Here is an 18,972-nt window from a genome sequence, read left to right on the forward strand (position 1 = left end):
TAGCTCGGTTTGTGTATTAACAATAGCTGTAACACCCAACCTTGTTTGCAACATGTAAAAAAAACAGACTGAAAAACTTTACTGTGACCATGCCAACTCCCAACTTTTTTTTAATAATATTTCTTATTACGTTAGTCGTGTTAGGGTATTAACAGTAAGGCCCTACTTTGTTTGCAGCTGAATGAATCCATATGGAAATGCTCAAGATTGTAAGGCGCAGTGTTGTTGTTTTTTTGAAAAAATTAAGGCTTTTAAGTGCACCTTTTAGTGCGGAAAACATGGTATTTCTTGATCTCACTTGCAGTCCACAGTTTTCATGAATTCTTTTTGTGTTTTCAGTATGTGACTGTTTCCTGGTAAATGCCGTATACCTGTATACCGCTTTACTACCTTCTTAGAAGGCCCAAAGTGCTTTACAGTCAAAGTCCCATCCACACACTAATGGCGGCTTCGCTGCTGAACACTGGTGCCAACCTACAACCACCAGGAGAAATGAGGGGTTTAGTGTCTTGCCCACGGTCCACTTCGACACATGTGCGGGCAGGGCGGGAACCAAACCTACGATCTTTCGATCAGAGGCCAACCACTGCACCAAGGCGGCCCCACTGTTGACTAATTGCATCAAAATTAATTCATGGAGTACAGATTAAACACTGTTTCATTATTGCTCAGCCACTAAACACAGGCATTTTATGAAGAGGAAGTATTCATTCTTTGCCTCAGTGTGATGTGTATCAATGTATGCCATTTCAGGTCCAAAACCTCTGGCATTGCAAATCAATTAAAAATGATTGTAGAACATGACTCACAACTGAGAGAAAATCAGGAGAAATTGATGAGAAAATGTGATATAGAAAAAAAACCACCAGACCAGAAAGACATAATTTGAATCCCTCTGGTCTGTTTTAATGTTGATGTCCCACCTCGTTCAAGGTGCCTAACCAGAAAATCTTATTTTAAATGAACTTAACCAGCAGGACTCTGTGATATTTTAAGATTATCTATAAAAAAGTTGCTGAGGACACAAATGACTAATATTTCAACCATGCCTCCTTAAAGTACTGAGTGGGTGCTGTAAGTAAGGCTGCAGGAGAAGTAACTAAGAGAGTGATAGCCCAGATATCTAGATAAGGTCTGAGTGGGTGTGAGGTGGGTGGCTGACGCCCCATCAGCCTCTGCAACTTGGTGAAAAGCCCAGCTGGTGGTTTCACTGTCACTGCCGACGGTGCCGTGTTCCTCATGCCCCTCTCCTGCTGCGGTTAGGGTTGCAGGCGCACCAAAAGCGAAGCAGTGATGATTTAATTATGACACTGGTTCATTCAGTCATGGTTATTAGGTTTCCAGTCAAGGGTGAACTGACATGACGCACGTTTGGTTTACTTTTTCAGGGGCACATGTTGGATCCAACACAAATACCATTTAATCTCCAGGGATGTGGGGTCTTCTGAGGGGAAAAAAGAAAGTCCCATCCAGCAGCCACACTATGCTCTGTGTTGCAGGGCCTGCCTCTGTCCTCCGAGGCCTAGTTTATTCATGACAGATAACTTTCCACTGTCCTGCTGCCTTCACTGGTTCATCTCCTGCTTGGTAAAGTGAGTGACGCACCTCACTCTGGGGGATTCGGTTACTTAGAAAATGACTGCACAAGTCCCAGAATGACAGTTTAATTAATGGCTGAACTCTGCAGCTGAGTAAAAGTGATCATAACCGACATTTGTCTCAACCTCCTGCTCATTTAACCCCTAATCAATCTTATGTGACGAAAATTTACCAGAGCAAGCCAAACGGTAGGTGTCTGGCTTTTGTCTCTCAAAGTGCTTTCCATCCAACACAACTGTTCTGCCTCCCATGACTTTTTTCTTTGGGTTACTCTTTTTCTGAAACTGCAATCAATACCTTTTAAGCTAAATTTCCATTTCATAATTAAAGCAAGAGAATAAAGAAGCAGACCTCTATGGTGTCTGGCATTTTGTTGTAATTACACCAGTGCTTGTGTACTGTCATGGAAGTCATTTGACGGCTGTCATCACAACATGTTTTTGGCCTCATTAACACGACTCTCAGCTGCAGCTTGAATGAAATATAAAATCTTTTGAAAAAATATTTCAGTTTTTGCACTGACAGATGGGGAAGCCTTCCTTTAATCACAGTGACATGTCTTTATGGTTGAATGTAACCATCATGCATGGAAATAAAACAGTCAAAAGGATTTTTCAACCTCATTCACTTGGTTTGCTTTAAGCATAAGACATGTTTTGTGTTTAGTGCTTTCTTCATTGTACCTAAACACCCCTATCTTCAGTTTTCAACAGAGGCAGCTGTGAAACCTCCCTCAGTAATACAGCCAATGGCTTTCTGTTCGTCATTTACAGGTCAACCGTTTTGTCAAGTCAGTCTTGGTACAGTTTTTAGCTTTTTGTCATGTTTCAGTTTTGTTTTTTCCACCAAAAACTCAGATTTCCCTCATTTAAGCCACAGCTCAACCGTAACACACAAAAAAATTAAGCTGTTGACCTTTTAATGTGGATTTTAGGAGGAATCACTCTTTACATAAAGCTATTTGGTACTACCTGAACTTGCATCTCTTTAACACAAATTAATTGCTTAATCAATTCTTTTTGTGACAAATTTCCAGAAATATTCTGTCATGATGCGGACGTGAGTTCAGAATGACCCAGATGCTGGAACCCGGAAGGAGGCTAGGACTCAATGGTAAGTTTCAAGTGGTTTAATCTGAAATAGGTCTTGACAGGTTTATCTCTAGTCAAAGAGCTGAGGCTAGCTGGAGAAATCTTGAGGAGGAATTTCCTTGAGGGAGTTCTGCGGCGTGGGCGAGGCTTGAACCATGGCGAGGAGAGGCGGCTGGCTGGAGGTTTCTTGAGGCGGATAGACAGCAGCGTAGGAGGACAGCGACCAGGTGAGGATCCAATAGGTTTAAGTCCATAGGAGGAACAACGAACTGGCACCGGCTGATGATCCAGGAGGAGCTTATGAAGGAAGGTGTAGATGAGGTGAGTGAATCCAGCTGGTCGCGTCCAACACAGGAAGGAGGGGGGAGGAGGGAGTAGCTGCCAGGCCATGACATATTCAATAAATCCTTAATAGCTGAAGAAGAAAATGTTCAAACTGTCAGATTAAAAAAGCCATTCATGTAAAAAACCTCTTGGGACTCATTTAACATTGAAGGCCACAGTATAGAGTTGTGCAAAACACAAGAGCAACAATTAGGTTGTTGTAAAATATATAATATTTATATTGAAATAGTTTATGAGCCAAGATTTCATTTTTTATTGTATTCACTCAAGAGGACAGTGACTTAAGCAGGTCCTACCTCTACCATGCCCTATCAGTATCTCCACTCTTAGCTCAAATCCATCATGGTTTGAAGGACTGTCATTTAAAAATAGAACCAAAGAGTGAATAACTTTATAAATGCAATGTGTAAATCTCACAACAATCCTTAAAAAAGGTGCATTGGAAGAAATTTGATTGGCAAGAGGTGAGGTTATAAGCTCTTTATTTATACAGAATGAAATCAAGTCAAACGTTATTAATAAAATAATTAGCAAGAGGAAGTGCTTGTCTAAAACTTCTCTTACACTTAAAAAAACAAAACAGACATTTAAATAGAGAAAAAATTACAGAAACAGGGTTATAATTATCTCACTTGACTACAATGGATCACTATTTTTTGATAGTTTATGTCCAATAAATTATACTCTGTGACACTCTCAACAGCTGAGGTGTCAAGAAGTATAAACTTTACAGTAAAGGCCTTCTATGCCATGCTATTCTCAAGCCACTTATAGTAAAAAATATCCATGTATATAATAATATATTACCTTTTGCAAACAATAGTATGTTTTTAAAAAGAAAATCAAATATAAATTGTTTTCCTGAACTTTTTTTCCAACCCGTAAGACGACTTGATCTCTGAGGCACCAGCTATCGCTCCAAGTGGGTGCCGCCACCGTCGTCATCTTGTCGTCCTGGAGCCGGCCTCTGCCTGAGTTTCTCCCATGAAAACAAACAACATTCAAACTTTTGCAAAAATTGCATATTGTGCGTATAGAAGGAAAGTGTTTTAGCCGATCACGTTAGCTCAGTGGAAAACGTGTGTGTTTGTGTAAGCCTGGGGGCTGGGCAGCGGGCGCAGACTCTTCCTCAAAGGGGCTGTTCTCACTGGTCTATGTCAGCTGTGAGAATCCGCTCGTTTTCATGGGTTGGGAGAGGTTCAGAGTGCAGGTTTCTAGAGGAATGCTCCGAAAGGCATGATTGGATCAAAATACCACTTTGGGGTTTCTTTTCGTTAGGAATGAACATTATAATACACTTAAAAGCTCAAAAAAATGATTTTGCATGGTATTGGCCTTTTAAGACTTTGACCTCACAGCTAAGTTGTAAGTTAATGTTGAGCTGAGTTTAAGAATATATAAAAAAAGTTTTGTTTTTACATAAGTGCACACATACTGTACGTACCCGACAAAACTGAAGAAAGACTTTCAGAACATCAGAACTATTTTCTACAAAGCTATATGTTGGTGTCCACTGTGACCAGTTCCACAAAGTCCAATGTATGGGTTGGACTTTTCAAGACCACCCTTCCTGTATAAACGATGCAACTCTAAAAAAAGAGTTTACAGCTTGTACAGTACAACAATGCAGTAAGGTGTAGCAAAAACATCCTGAGCAGCCTATTTTGTGTTGGGACTTAATGACTCTGTTTTTGCTCCTAATCGATTTTCAGGGTTTAGTTAAAAGTGGACAAAACCCTCACAAAGCTGGTGGCTTTTTGTGAAACAGCCCCATAAAGACGCAGCGCAGCAGACCATATAGATTTTCCACAGGGCTCAATTGTGTGAGAAGTTGTTGGGCTTGCATTATTGACTTTCTCAGTATGGTGGAACAGGGGTAGTTAGGTGTCCTTCCTTAACTCTAATTATGGTGTCATAAACAGAAGACAGCATTAACAAAAACACTCATAGCTTTAAAGTCACAAACAGGATTGAGAAAGCAAAAGATGGGAGGCAAATGGAAAGGAGAAGTCTAGCTATCAGTCACTCACAAGCTGCTTTTGTGGTTGGTAACAAACATGAAAGGTGGTCAATAAATCAGCCAACAAGTCAACAGCCTGTAATAGAGACACAGGGAAGGATGGGAAACAGAGGTATTTGACCTGCGACGGCCTGTCATGTTTACGAGACGATGCTCGTGCATCATCCAGGAGAAAATGTCACTCTGTCATGTGCTTGTCTGCAAAAATCAATATCACATAAATATGACACCATGCTGCTGCACGTCTTTAGGCCCCAGACATTTCCAATGAAAACAATAAGGAAAAAACAACACAGATGTACCTTTTGTCCTACTGTATGACAACCTTTAAGGGCTTTGTGGAACCAAAACTTATTTTGAAAGGTCAAATACTGTGACTGGAACAGCAAAGATAAGTCTTCATTCAGAGTTGTGGAGTTGATTGACTTTGGTTCAGATGTATCAATTAGGAAAGCAGATCAATACCACATATGGTTTATGATGACAAAGCAAATAAAAAGTTGAGTGGACCAGATTCAAGGATACATTTGTTCACAACTATTTAATAATTGTAAATATTACCAGACTACGGAGAATTTCAAAAAAAAAAATTTGTTGAGTTCGGTTAGTTTAGTTTTTATTTACACGTCTTTTTCCTCCTATGATTGCTTCCTTAGCATGTATAAATAAATAGTTTTCTTTTTTGTCGCTATTTGCAGTTTCGTGACATGTTTTGATTTTTTCTCTGTTCATTTTTGTTCAATTCTCAGTTCCAATCACATTTTCCCTGTTGTTGTTTTTTGCCTAAAATTTTAAAAGACAATATTCCACTGTACATTCGTCATTACCCTTAAAATAAATCACATTTGACTTTAGGAAGGATCAAGTTGATTTAGAGTTAAATTCAGATGCAATTTCTCAAATTTCAATGCTCAAAAATCCCCCAATATGAAAGAAATAATGGTAATCAGAAAACGGCTTCAGTAGGAGAGCTTCACAAATGCAGAATGTTCTTGGACAAGTATCACAAGTGCTTGATTCTAGTAGTTGGAAAGAGTGTCACAACTAGTTCTTTGGTATTTGTGGTGTATATTTTGTTAAAGGGTCAGTGTGGAGTATTTTTTTCCCTTTTGGAAATAAAATTAACTTCCAAAACCGCACTTTATCTAGTGGGGCAAAAATACAAATACCGGTGTAAAGTATATATATAACGGATGTAAATAAAATTATAATTAATTCCCCAAACTTCATTACAGTAGGCGAGGTAGGGGAGCAATAAGTTCAATATTCTCTGATTGTTAGCTAGCCTGGCAATAAGTCTGTCCAAAGAGGAATGTTTTAAACCTATCTTTGAATGTAGAAACTGTGTCGACCTCATTTACATGAGCTTGAAACTTATTCCACAAGTCAGGGGCTTGGTGGGTAAAGGTTCTACCTCCAACTGTACTTTTAGAAATTCTGGGAACCACATGCATTCCTGCATCCTTGGGATGCAACTCAACATTCTTTCTCTTCCTAACATGGTGAGGGGTGTTTTTATACCAAAGAGTTCTATTTTGGCCTCAGCTGACCTCATGATATTCTCCCAGTTCTGCTCTGGATTATACAGATGGTTTCTGGCAAACTTTGGACGGGCCTGGACATGTGCTGGCTTACGCAGGGGGACCTCTGGGGAACTGCAGGAATTGTATCCATGACAATGTAGCGTGTGTTACTATAGTAACTTTTGCTACTGTGGTCCCAGCTGTCTTCAGGTCATTGACAAATTCCCCAGTGTAGTTCTGAGACGCTTCCTCACCACTCTCTAGATCATTTGTAACCCACCAGGTGAGATCTTGCATGATGGAGCTCCATGTGTCACATCACTGATCTTGTATTTCTTCCATTTTCTAGTAATTGCTCTAAAAGTTGATCTTTTTTCACCAAGCTGCATGTCCAGTGTAGACTGGTTTATCCCAGTCTTGATCAGGTGTACAAGCTTGTCCCGGGTACGGTGGAGAGGTTGCAGTCTGACTGTTCAAGGTTCTTTTTACACAGATAACTAGGTGTCAATATTACAGGTAACAAGTGGAAAATAAAATAATTTCTTAAAGAAGAAGTAACAAAATCAGATGCTAAATCAGAATTTCTTTTGTTGTTTTTGTGTGCACAATGCAATGACGATGCTCTCAATGTATTTAGAACAAAAAAAAGGAATCAGTGACTGAAAAATATTTTTTTCAAATATTTTGCTTTGGCTTTTACACAGCACATTAAGAATGACATTGTTATGGATTCAGAGAATTGAATTCTTTTAGGAATTTTGGAAGAGCAGAAAATGATTCTAAATCAGTTCCTTCAAAGATGGATAATCTGTGTTAACATCACCTGGATGAATTTTCATAGATTGTCTTGGATTAATTCTCAAAGGCTTCTTTCTGTTGTAAAAATAGTTTGCTGATCTTTTTTTTCTTTTTTTTGCCAAAGGTATTAAAGTAATTGGTATATCCTTACAAAATGAACAGCAGAAAAAATATCACTTACTTAAGCAGAAAGGTTATCAAGTAAAGTAAATTCTTTTGCCCTTATTCACTAAAATAAAACGCTATTAGGATGTTTTCTGAATTTCCATCTTGTATAAAAAGTGGAACATCTCTTCCATTGATGGTGTTCGCGTGAAAAAAAATAAATAATATGAAGGCCACAGTAAAGCCATTTTGATATTCCACAGTGAGAGGCAATAAAATGTAATTACAACCTGTTTTACCATTAACTTCAAGAGAGTTGCAACAGCCAAAGCAATTCCATGCTGCTTGTAAAAACACAATCCAACACAAAGGAGAGGCAGAGTCATGGTTGAGTGGCAGAGAGCGTGAGCAAGGCAGTGATGGCCCTCCACGGACCAACCGTTCACTGGACCACACACAAACACCCCTAAACCTAAACTGGACAAATCTATGTCAGACACATACTAGATAAATATTTATATGCAATAAACTGTATCAATAAGTCCCCCGGGGGTGGGAAGCTATTCCACAGCATGTCAATAACTGATTTCACCTGCAGATGATCATTTTTCTCTCGATAGTGGAGCTTGATATGACGTCGATACGTGCTGTCACAGTTCATTCTGGCTGTAGCGGCCTGAAAGAGCGTCAGTGAGAGGATGTGGCACGCTTCTATTCAGCTCCATTGATTGGGAAAGCTGTGTTTTGTGTGTGTATGTGTGTGTGTGTGGGGGGAGGTCCAACATTGGAAGCTGTATTAACCTGAAGGGAGACGGTGGAAGGTCTGCGGCTCCATTTGACCACAGTGTTAAGAGGGGACACAAGGGAGTCAAGCCTTTTAATTGTCTCACTGAGGCGATGCTGCTTGCGAGTAGCCATGAGACACAGGCAGCGAAAGGGTGTGGGGGGGTCGCAGGAATGGGTTTATGGGTCTGAAATGGCAACAGTGATACGATGAACATACACAATCGGTCAAGATAAAGATCTCACCCTTGGCGGCATGAAAGGGGGAAGTGAGAAGCGCTCAGAAAAAATCAATACGGAACCGCTCATTTTGGAGGGACATGTGTGTCACAGTCAATAGGAGTTAATAGGCTGGGTTGTTCAGTGAAGACAGGCGGCTTAGGAAAGCAGCTCACTCTGACAGCTTAATACATACTGAATGGCAAGCTGGCTGCCTGCAACAGTCACTATGGACACATCAAGGTTGGAATGGAACCTGATGGGCGCAGGCAAAAGTTAATTATAGAATAGAGCAGAAGGTCTTACACACAGAAGCACAGACTTACTCATCCAGTAATCAGAACAGACAGGTGCAACTGACCCTCAGTTCATGCTGCACATGCTCACCAGTTATCAAAAGTGACTCTAATGTGAACTGGATCACCCAGTGAAGAAGTTTGCTAAAAGTTTCTTTTAGGGAAAAATGCACCCCCTTTTTTTCTTTAGAACCCTTGTGTAGCTTTAAAGTCACCCTCTAACCATCTTTTCATCTATTATCAAAACGTTCCTAGTGGTCTTTTAATTATGAATATGCCATTTTTTGACAGAATAAAAAAGAAAAGTGTTGTTTTCTAGGACATAGTTTCTGCAGAGCGGTTCATAGAAATTCACCTCTGAGTTGTGAGAAGGACTGTTGGTGTGGAATAAGCCTGTCTCCATTTCCCGTCATCCAATTGTTTAAATTCTCTCTCACTAGCTTACACAACCTCAACCTTAATGATACAACAACAATGGCGAGCAATATTGGGGCTATCCAACTAAACAGCTCAGAGACAGATTCCAGGTCAGACGGGGAAAATTAAGACTTGAATGGATCTAGTCATCTACAAGTGGATGCGTCAGAATGGACTCAAGCAGAGAGCTTGTGGTTTGTACCTACGAGCTTTTTCAACAATGCATTTACATTTGTTTCTGCTCCTGATTCACAATGATTTGAATAAAGAAGTAGTCAGAAATGCATTTTTAAGCTTAATTTTCCTTATGTCGTCTATCATGAGACAAATACCACATGAACATGTTAAAAACACCCAAAACATAATTTTCCTCTGAGTGGGTCTTTAAATTAAAAAGCAATCCTTAAAATTTTGAATGAACTCACTGTGGCATCATTATAAATATTTTTAAACAAAGCAACTGTTTTTTTGAACAAGTTTTTGTTTGTGCAGCAATGCCACTGAGACATCTTATAGTAAAACAATAAATAAATGGATGTCCCTAAAAAGTCTCAATGCCTTTCCATAGCTTTGTGTGCATTTCTTTCCCCTTCAACATAGACTTTCTATTCAATGATTTCTCCCCAACAACTTCCTCCCTGTCCCTGCCAAGATTGTGGCACAGGAGCTCGTTCTCCCCATGATTATGTCTTTCCTTAAAAATAAAAGAAGTCGTTTTTCTCCACGACATGGCAAATAACTTCCAGCTTGAAGCATGTTTAGATTCATTTATTGTCATTTGCATAGCTTTCACTGGTACACAAAACTGGTTAAAAATGGTTAAAATGGTTACTGACTGGAACCAGGTCAGTTCACCAGCTTTGTTTCTTGTATTTCTTCTCTCCAATGTAAAATAGTTCAAGATTAAAACAGAAATAAACCTGATTCAAGAATTGTTCATGACAACAGCTCGAGGGTTTGAGTCTTAATGTTAATGTTGTACAGTTGGTAATGAAACAAAGTCAAATCTCCAACTTATTAGTTGTGTTCCAGCAACCATTAGGATTAATTGTCCCGACTGTTTCTTTTTTTTTTAATAAATAGCCAGGTTCATTCAAGAGGATGACAATTACAGATTAAAAAAAAAACTAGATTGAAATGGACATTAAAAAAATCTTTAGGTCATATGACCTCATTCTCCATCCATCCTGTTATAGTCAATGGCCCCCACATAACACGTCTGAAATGACTAACTGAACTGGAATCCATTGGATTCTTGCTTTGTTCTCAGTGCCACAAGACAGCTTTAGTTGTGAACTGGTGCTTCATAAATAAGCTGAAGTGAGCTAAATGCTTATACTTTAATTCCCCTCATTCAAGGTAACACAACACACCTTGTTGAGGAGATTCTTGGGCTCAGCAGGGAGGACAAAGGCAACAGATAAAGGCCAAATCTAACATGTATCCTGGCACATTGAATGTTTCCCAAGTGCTTCAATTAATCAGCAGTTGCCAAACTCACAGCTCAGGTTAATTGGATTGGATGCTGTGTGTGAGAAGGACCTTGTGGCAAAACAAACCAAAACACATTTTCCAGCCATTTATAACACATTTTGTGGAACAAAAGAAAAAAGGCTGATGATAGCTTAATTAAAGAGGGTCTCTAGGTCATACTGTTTGGTGTCATAAAGAACGACTTTTCTCTTAATTAGTACCCATTAAAAGCTAATTTTGATGAGTATAATGTTTTAATTTTACCCCAGTAATTATTAGTTAATTACAAGTATACAGCAGGGTTCTGTTATCTATTTCACTTATTTGACAATTGACAGGAAAAGTGCATCTGATTTATTAATTATGGCAACCTATTAATTCTGGGTTATTTATATTTAAAACTAGCTTATAAAACCTAGACTGAAGCAAAATTAGGATATTAATTGTGAAAAATTCAGAAAACTCAGATTCAGTTTTATTGTTTCTTAACGGTTAGAACTCGGGGAAGAAAAGGCACAGCAATCACTGTGCAGTGAGAAAGAGTGAGAGGAGAAGCAAAAAGGGTTTTGGCTCCAATTGACATTTCAATAAGTGGAACAGAGCGTTAGCAATCCATTCTCAACTTTTCTGAAACAATTATTGAGATGGTACCTCCAGGCAATGTGTGTTCCTGGTCCCCGGAGTGCTGCTGGCTGAAACAGTAATTGACTAAATTGTGGAACACATTGGGGCCATTTACAAATTTGCCAAAAATGAATCGTTTAAAATGAAATGAGGGTGACTCTCAAATTAGCAAGGAGTATGATTGAGATGTGGCTCTGGGAATTAAAGAACACGATGTGGAGCTCTGCAGAAAGGAGCATCTGTGAACAGTCCAGTGTTACTCACCATCCTGCTCTGACTCATATTTAAATATTACTGTGCTTTAACAGACCCACACTTATGTGAAACAATTCATGTGCAAATGTCAGAGTTACAGTTAACCTCACAACAGACAGACGGACAGACAGACAGGTAAAAATTAGCAGGACAGTTTGATATTTTTAGATATCTGCACAGTGGCACGTGTATCAGTTGAGTGATTGACACCACAATAAAAAAAAACAAAAAAAAAAAGCAAATCAAACAAAAGCTGCTGAGCTGTAACACTCAGGCAAACATCTGTAGAGGAGCCTAACATTCAACCATGCAGGACATTATTTTTGATTTCCTTTGTGAGCCCATAAAACACTTTCTTAGTTCAAAATAATATTTTTTCTAAGAGTGGCGTGATAAATCATTCCACATAAATCTCATTGGTTTAAACATATTGTGCTCCAAGGTGTTTGGGAAAGTGATCTTAGCTACATTTTACAAGGTGTACTCATTTCAGGAAAACACCAGCAAATTACACTGACTGGTAAAGGCCTGACAGCTGTGATTGATGCCGGCACAGACTCTGTGTTGATTGTTGCCTGTTGTGCCGTTCCTGTGGCTTCTAGAAGCCACTGCTTCCATCTCACCCGGGCTAAGCTCTTCCAACCAGGGATGAGTAATTATTAAGTTCATTAGCTACGCATGTGGCTCTGAGAGTTATTATAGCATGATTTATCAGGAACCCTCTGCACTACTTTTGGGAAAATTTGCTCTCTCAGTCATTAAAAGGATGCTGCCATCAGCGTCTCTTTAAAAAACTTAGCAGGTGAATCATTTCTGATGTTCAATTTCTAGTATCAAATAAAATTTACATAAGTAACTCTTTGTGAAAATAGTACTTCTAGGAGTACTTCTACTGGACCATACTTTTACATTAACTTGAGTTCATTCATGATAACAATACACTGTAATTGACGGCATTCATCTAGTTACTTGTTTTATAACATTTGAACCATTTATTTTTTTCACAAGAACAGACAGCTGCTTCCAACTGCAGCAGGTTTACTAGCTCAGCTAAAAGTCCACAAAGCTAAATCAGGGTCAGGCAGGCAGGGGTCAATCACAAGCATGAGAGCATTAGAGCATGAGAAAAGTAACACTGGTAATCCGGATCCAGGCAATAGTCAGGGCAGGCGGCAGGTAAATGGAGTCAAGGGCAAAACAGGATCAGGAAACAGAAGCTCAGACGCAGGTATAATGCTCGGTGCTGCAGGCAGGGTGGCACAGACAATACTTTGCACTGAGCTTCACTCGGTGCAGTGTTTAAATATGCTGTGGTTGGTTGAATGAATGAGAGTCAGGTGTGTGACATCCAGGATGTGTGTGCTGGGGTTGCTGGGAGATGTAGTGTGGTTAGAACTCTGGGGGTGGTTCCTGCTGGTCACCAGAGGGGGAGACAGAGCTCTGACTTCTGACATTTTTCAAGAAATGCACAATAATATTTGCACAATATTGCTAATGACAGAAAATTCTATTAAAAAGCTTCTGTTAACGTCTTGGAGGCAAGAAATATTTAATAATGAAAAGCAATGGTTGAGATATTGTATAAAGTCTGTTGGTCTTCAACAAGCTTAGTAGATTTTTAAAATTTATTTTTCATTCTACAGATCAGCGCAGACCAGTGGAAATATACTGTAAAAAGACATTGTCCAGTTTTGTTAATATAAATTTAATTTCTAATGTTATTGTCTGAAAATAGAGAATTTTAATTTCTACTTTATTATCACCTCAAATCTCCAACTTGAAACAGTCAAAGCCGTGCTACCATGGTTCCTCTCCAGAGTTTCATTATGTTCAAACTAAAAAAATACTCTTAATTAAATTTGTTGCCATCTTAACTGACCTAAAAGACTGATCAATGTTTGACAAACTGGACTAAATCAGAAAGGACTAAAAGCCGGAGCTGTTTGTGTTTTCTTCTTTTTCATTTTATCATAGTTTTAAAATGACATTTGTTGAAAATGTGCTATAAAAAAAATAATAGATAGAACTTCCCTTTTATACATTTGCCCAAAAGTTTTAAAGATAACTAAATCCTCTCTATTCCAAACCAAACAAAAAACTTTCCATCCCAGATCAAATTTTAGAAGGATTTCTTCAATGAGACATTTCCAATAAAAGTGTAAACTGAAAGAGCCATTGACAGTTTTATGCAACCTCCAAGTAATTATTCTTTAATAAGAAAATTGTTACTTATTGATCGGCACTTTGTATAAAGCCTTGGAGCTATTCTCCAATCACAACAGCTGTCAAAACCGTGAAATACACTCTGTTCCTGTGTGATTTGATGGCGCACTGATTCTCTTTACTGGCACATTTCCAATGTTAATTACCTACAACAGAACATCATCTTCCTCCAAAGAGTTTTGCACAGGCCAGTAGTGTCCCACCAGAGGACAGTGGGGGGTAAGAGAGATGGGTTGAAAGCAGAGACACCGTGCTCTGTCTGTCGAGAGCTTCTGTTGAATCTGTGCATCACTGAGTCTGGCCATTAGGCAGCATGATGGGCTTTTCTTTTCCAGACCATTTCCTTTGGTCAAAATGGCATAAAAACACCATTTTGGTTCAATAGCGGAGACTTCAACTGAATAATCACAAGGGTGAAACTGTAACTATTACAGAGGCACCTCTGGGATAACCATATATAACTGGGGTGTCAAAAACAGTGTAGGGTTTCTGGAGGGCAAAGTGTTTAAAGTGTACGCTGTTGGCTTTTGCTCCAACATCTGCTTTTAATTACTCAATTAGCGCAATCATTTACTCTCTTTGACATTCATCCAAATGGCAAATCATAGCCGGAAGTTGTTCTGTTTAAGCAGAGCGTTAAGAGGAGTCGTGAAAAATGCATGCACAACATTGTATATGGATACTTAACTAATTGAACCAATTAAACAGAGGGAACTGGTTTGAGTGAGAACGATGGCGGCGGTGCCCTCCAGGAAGAGGCTTTGACACTTCTGATCTACAGCCTCCCCTCTCCCTATTCACAAACTCTAGCCTGAGGTCATAATTCAGCAGACAAAAGGGATTTTTTTTTTTACTTCAGTCACACAGCAACAATAAGGCACAAAAAAATTAAAAGCCATGCAGATCGAGGGGTGAATAAATCATTTGAAGGGTCTCGAAAATAAAAGTAAATCCTGAACCTTGAGAAAACGGACTTAGTAGTCAGAATATTGAGCTTGCTCTTAAAAAATGTGAGCTTTATCTCTAACTAATTGTCTAAATCTCCACAGGATGCCATCCTTGTGGCTGTAAAAGTCAGACAGGCCCATTTTTTAAAAACTTAGCTTTTGTGTTTTGTTTACAACTATGGACGAAGTCAAGAACTCCCTGAAATGTGAATAAATGTCAACACAGACACAAACAGACCAAACTGAGGGTTAAATGGCTTTCTGCACAGTTTAAGATGAGCCACTTTACCCTTTTGCCAAAGTTAAACCAATGCACCCCCCCCCCTACATCACAAATAAAAGAATGATTGTACCCCTACGGTGGTGATTTTCTGCATGCTATGGATGCATAAATAAACATAGGCATAAATACACAGAGGACACTGACTGAGACTTGCTAGCCAAGTGGGGCAGCTGTTATTAAAAGGGCTATTTATCACTGTCACCCCTCTCAGGTTCCATCCTTCTCTGCCCTCGAGCGATGTCAGTAGGCCGCACAGGAACAATGTGGCTCATCCAAGCAAATCTACAACCTCTACGGCGCACAGAAATACACTTGGTAAATACGAACAGCTCCAGATGCTTTTGATATGTATATTTCATGCACATTAGATTGGCATTCATGTTTGATGACTTAGCTGGAAACAAAAACCTTTCGATTTCCAGCAAATGTCTACAACGCAGCTACGCAGCACACGCCGTTCATTTTCTGCTCTGTTACTTTATTGATCTCGCCCACAGTTATCCACTTTTCTGAAACACTGCATTAAGTGAATTCCCCCTTTGCTGGACAATAAGTACAGAGGGTTGGCTAAGTCGTGCTATTCCTCAGCCTAAGGGGACAGACTACTTCTCCCGCTCCCTCATCATCATTAGCAGGTCCAGATAAAACACACACCTCAATTAGTCCGCCTTGACTACATGAAGCCTGTCAAGTGAGGCTCCTGACAGTCAGCCACGGCGGCGTCTTCCATGTGCAAACTAAAGGCCAACATCACAGTTTTACAGAAGCGTACCCAAAGATTCAGTCCTTCTGCTGAAGAAAAGGTCCATCCATTCATCCATCCATCTTCTGTACCTGCATAGTCCCATGCAGGGTCACGGGGAAACGCTTGAGCAGATTCAAGCTTCTTCAGTTTGTCTGTCGCAGGGCAGTAACAAACAAAAAAGTCATATCGAAAATATCATTACAGTCTAACAAAAAATTTGACATTTTTCCTGTTTTGATGTTAATACATATCACCAGTTTTGACACAATCATATTTTCATTTTCAAATATCCACTTTTCTTTACTTTCATTTAACCGGAAAAGTAAACATTTCCAATTGTAGATCCCAAAAAGTCATATTTTTTAGTTTTGACATAAAATCTATACCAGTCAAATTAAACTAATTTATATTTCCCATCCTACCCTTACTTTCCTGCTTTGTCAAAATTTCTGACTTCATATCGAGCCGTTTTGTTACCTCTGAAGTCTGTCTAACACTGTGCACACCTCCTTTCATGTAGGAATCCACTCACGATTAATGAAGTGCTTACTTAACCAATTTAAACCCTTAATTCCTATTAATTCAACATAATGGGCTCCTTCTCCAACAGAATTAACAACATTCTAGCCGAAATAACCCTCCAAAAGTCTCGGAGGGGCAGAAAGAGTCAACCCAGCAAATTCCATATTCTTTGATAAATATGTAACAGTATGTATATCACTGCTAAAATGCATAACCCTCATGTAAGACCCCTATCAAGTCTGCTTTACACCTGTATTACATTTCTTCCTCAATCAGCAGCTTTTCTGAGACGCCGGCCTCCCACGAGGAGCAAAAACCATTACAAGGCAGCGCAGCTCATTTGCAGAGAGATTGGAGATCACGCTGCGTCGAAAAAGCATGTGAAACATTTCTCTGAACAAAATTGATTTATTCCATTTCTGTGTTTGTATGCAGCATCGGTGCCAAAGTATTTAATGTAAATCTCCAATTTAGCGTCGGGCCGCTGTGTAGGTTGCTGCTTGTTGTGACCGAGTAAGAAGCAGGCTGATCAAATAATGAGAGGCAGGCTGTCAGGTGCAAAATTACAATATATGCAGCGTTTTGCCATTCATGATACACAACCATTAAGTCAAAAAAGTAAAAAAATATAACCAAATACGTCAAGACGCTGTGTGATATGTGAATAAAATCAGGACACAGAGATTTAGAAATAAGTCAACAATAAATTCATATTAATTCCCCAAAAAATGCTAAAACTATGGGTATCGTTTTATTTGCATGCATTTACTTGACCTCTTAAAAAACAACAAAAATTGGAAACCACACTAGTTTAAATTACTTGCTAATCATTTCTTCCTATTTTGTTTACAATTTAGGCAATATGTTAATAAATGAGTTGCAATACAGTAAGTCTGTAATGAGGAAAAATACATTTAGTGGAACAAATTGCACCAACAAAAACAAAAAACTGTGCAGAGTTGTGTTTTTCTAGACTTACTGATGCTGCTTGTTTAAACCACTGAGACGCTATGACATTTTTCCTTTTGGTGAGACACAAGGCATAAACAAATAAATAAATATTTCAGTATATTTTCAATTTTGACTGAAGAAAAACAGATCAAGCAGAGCCTGTGGCTAGGGGAGCCTGACTGGATGTTGGTGGGGGGTAAAAGACAGCCTTGGGGGGGTTGTGTGGAGGGTGTCTGTTTTTTAATGAGCTGAAACTTTAAATACTGCATAATACATAATAAAAATGAATAGTTCATTTCACCCTCCTAAACAAAACTATTAAACTCCATCCTTCTTTTAATGTCAACAGGGTGAAGTGTGAATGGAGGGACCGGCTTTGGCAGCATTTCCAGGAAACTGAGAAGGAAAACAATGGAGTAAAATGGAATGTAGAGGCTTAAGACAACTCAAATAAAGGTATATGCAAAGATGGTGGTATATTTAAATTTAAGCACAACTTAGGCGGGTTAATCAATCCTGAAGAGTAGTATATTTTTTAATATCTTCAAGATTAATCTCTGCTGCAAGTGTCTTTGAACAAGAAAAGAAAGATCTGGCGGATGGATGTTTCAGTCACAAAGAAAGTAAAATAAGACGTAAAATCAAAACAGATTTCAAAAGCTGGGATTCACAACCACAAAATCTTAAACATTTCCTCTTGACACCAAAAATGGATAAGTAAAATGTTAAACTTTTAATAAACATTAAAAGGGGACAATCCACTCAAAGCTGATCGACATGTCCACCACCAAGGACATGCTTTGTGAAATGTAATGAGTTTGTGTTTGAGTTTTAATCTTTTAATTCCAAAGGTGCCATCTCACATTCAATACGGTGACAACATTGGCTGACACTTCCGCATCAAGATGTAATTCCAGCGTGATCCTTAAAGGGATGTGAGTGATGGCTCAGATACCCCCGCTGCTCGCGGAGCAAACGCAGAGACGAGGCTGGTGGCCGATCCACAGGCTTCGCGATGATAGCCTCGCTGGCAGTAGCTGCAGGGGCTTTTTTCCCACCATAATTGTTTCTGCCAAGCCATATATCTATATGACAGAGAAAATACCAGCGCAATTTGCCTATTAAATTATTTATTCACAGAGTGGCTCCATCAGTGAATCAAGGACATAAACTCGGTTTGTTCTCTTTTCTTTTTTTTTGTGGTCTCTGACTAGCAATTTCCCTGCTGAACCCTATCAACTACTTCACAACAACACTGCACTCAATATTAACAATTGTTTGCTTTACTTACCTAAACTCTAAGCAGTTCAAGTATTTAAAGATTCCACCTTGACAAAACTTATTACCATCTCCTGAATGCAATTAAAAAGGTGCCAAGCTAACATTAATTGTTCGCCTATTACCGCATTAGACACTGTGGGTAATTTAGACACTTTAATATGGGAGGAGACCATTAAAAACGGGGCGGCCGTGGTGCAGCGGTAGGGCGGTCGACCCATGATCATAATATTGCAGGTTCGATTCCCGCCTTGCACGCCCATGAGTCGAAGTGTCCTTGGGCAAGACACTGAACCCCACCTTGCCTCTGGTGGTAGGCAGGCGCCTGTGTTTGGCAGCGGAGCCGCCATCAGTGTATGAATGTGTGTGTGAATGTGTGTGTGACTGGGTGAATGGGTCTGTGACTGTAAAGCGCTTTGTCCTTGTAGGAAGAAAGGCGCTATACAAGTATACGCCATTTTAAAAAGCATCACTC

The 18,972-nt window shown here is 39.3% G+C and overlaps 1 long non-coding RNA gene across 1 annotated transcript; it reads left to right on the forward strand.

Moving 5' to 3' along the window:
- Nucleotides 1-2,751: 2,751 nt before the first annotated feature.
- LOC144992560 (uncharacterized) lies at nt 2,752-17,670 on the forward strand. The gene is made up of 3 exons (XR_013656613.1): nt 2,752-3,011; nt 15,213-15,316; nt 17,569-17,670. It is a non-coding gene; the product is annotated as an uncharacterized LOC144992560 (long non-coding RNA).
- Nucleotides 17,671-18,972: the final 1,302 nt, after the last annotated feature.

The sequence above is a fragment of the Oryzias latipes genome, chromosome 6 (genome assembly GCF_053564925.1).
Source record: "Oryzias latipes strain Hd-rR chromosome 6, Olatipes_Hd-rR_3.1".
NCBI classification, from domain to species: Eukaryota; Metazoa; Chordata; class Actinopteri; order Beloniformes; family Adrianichthyidae; genus Oryzias; species Oryzias latipes.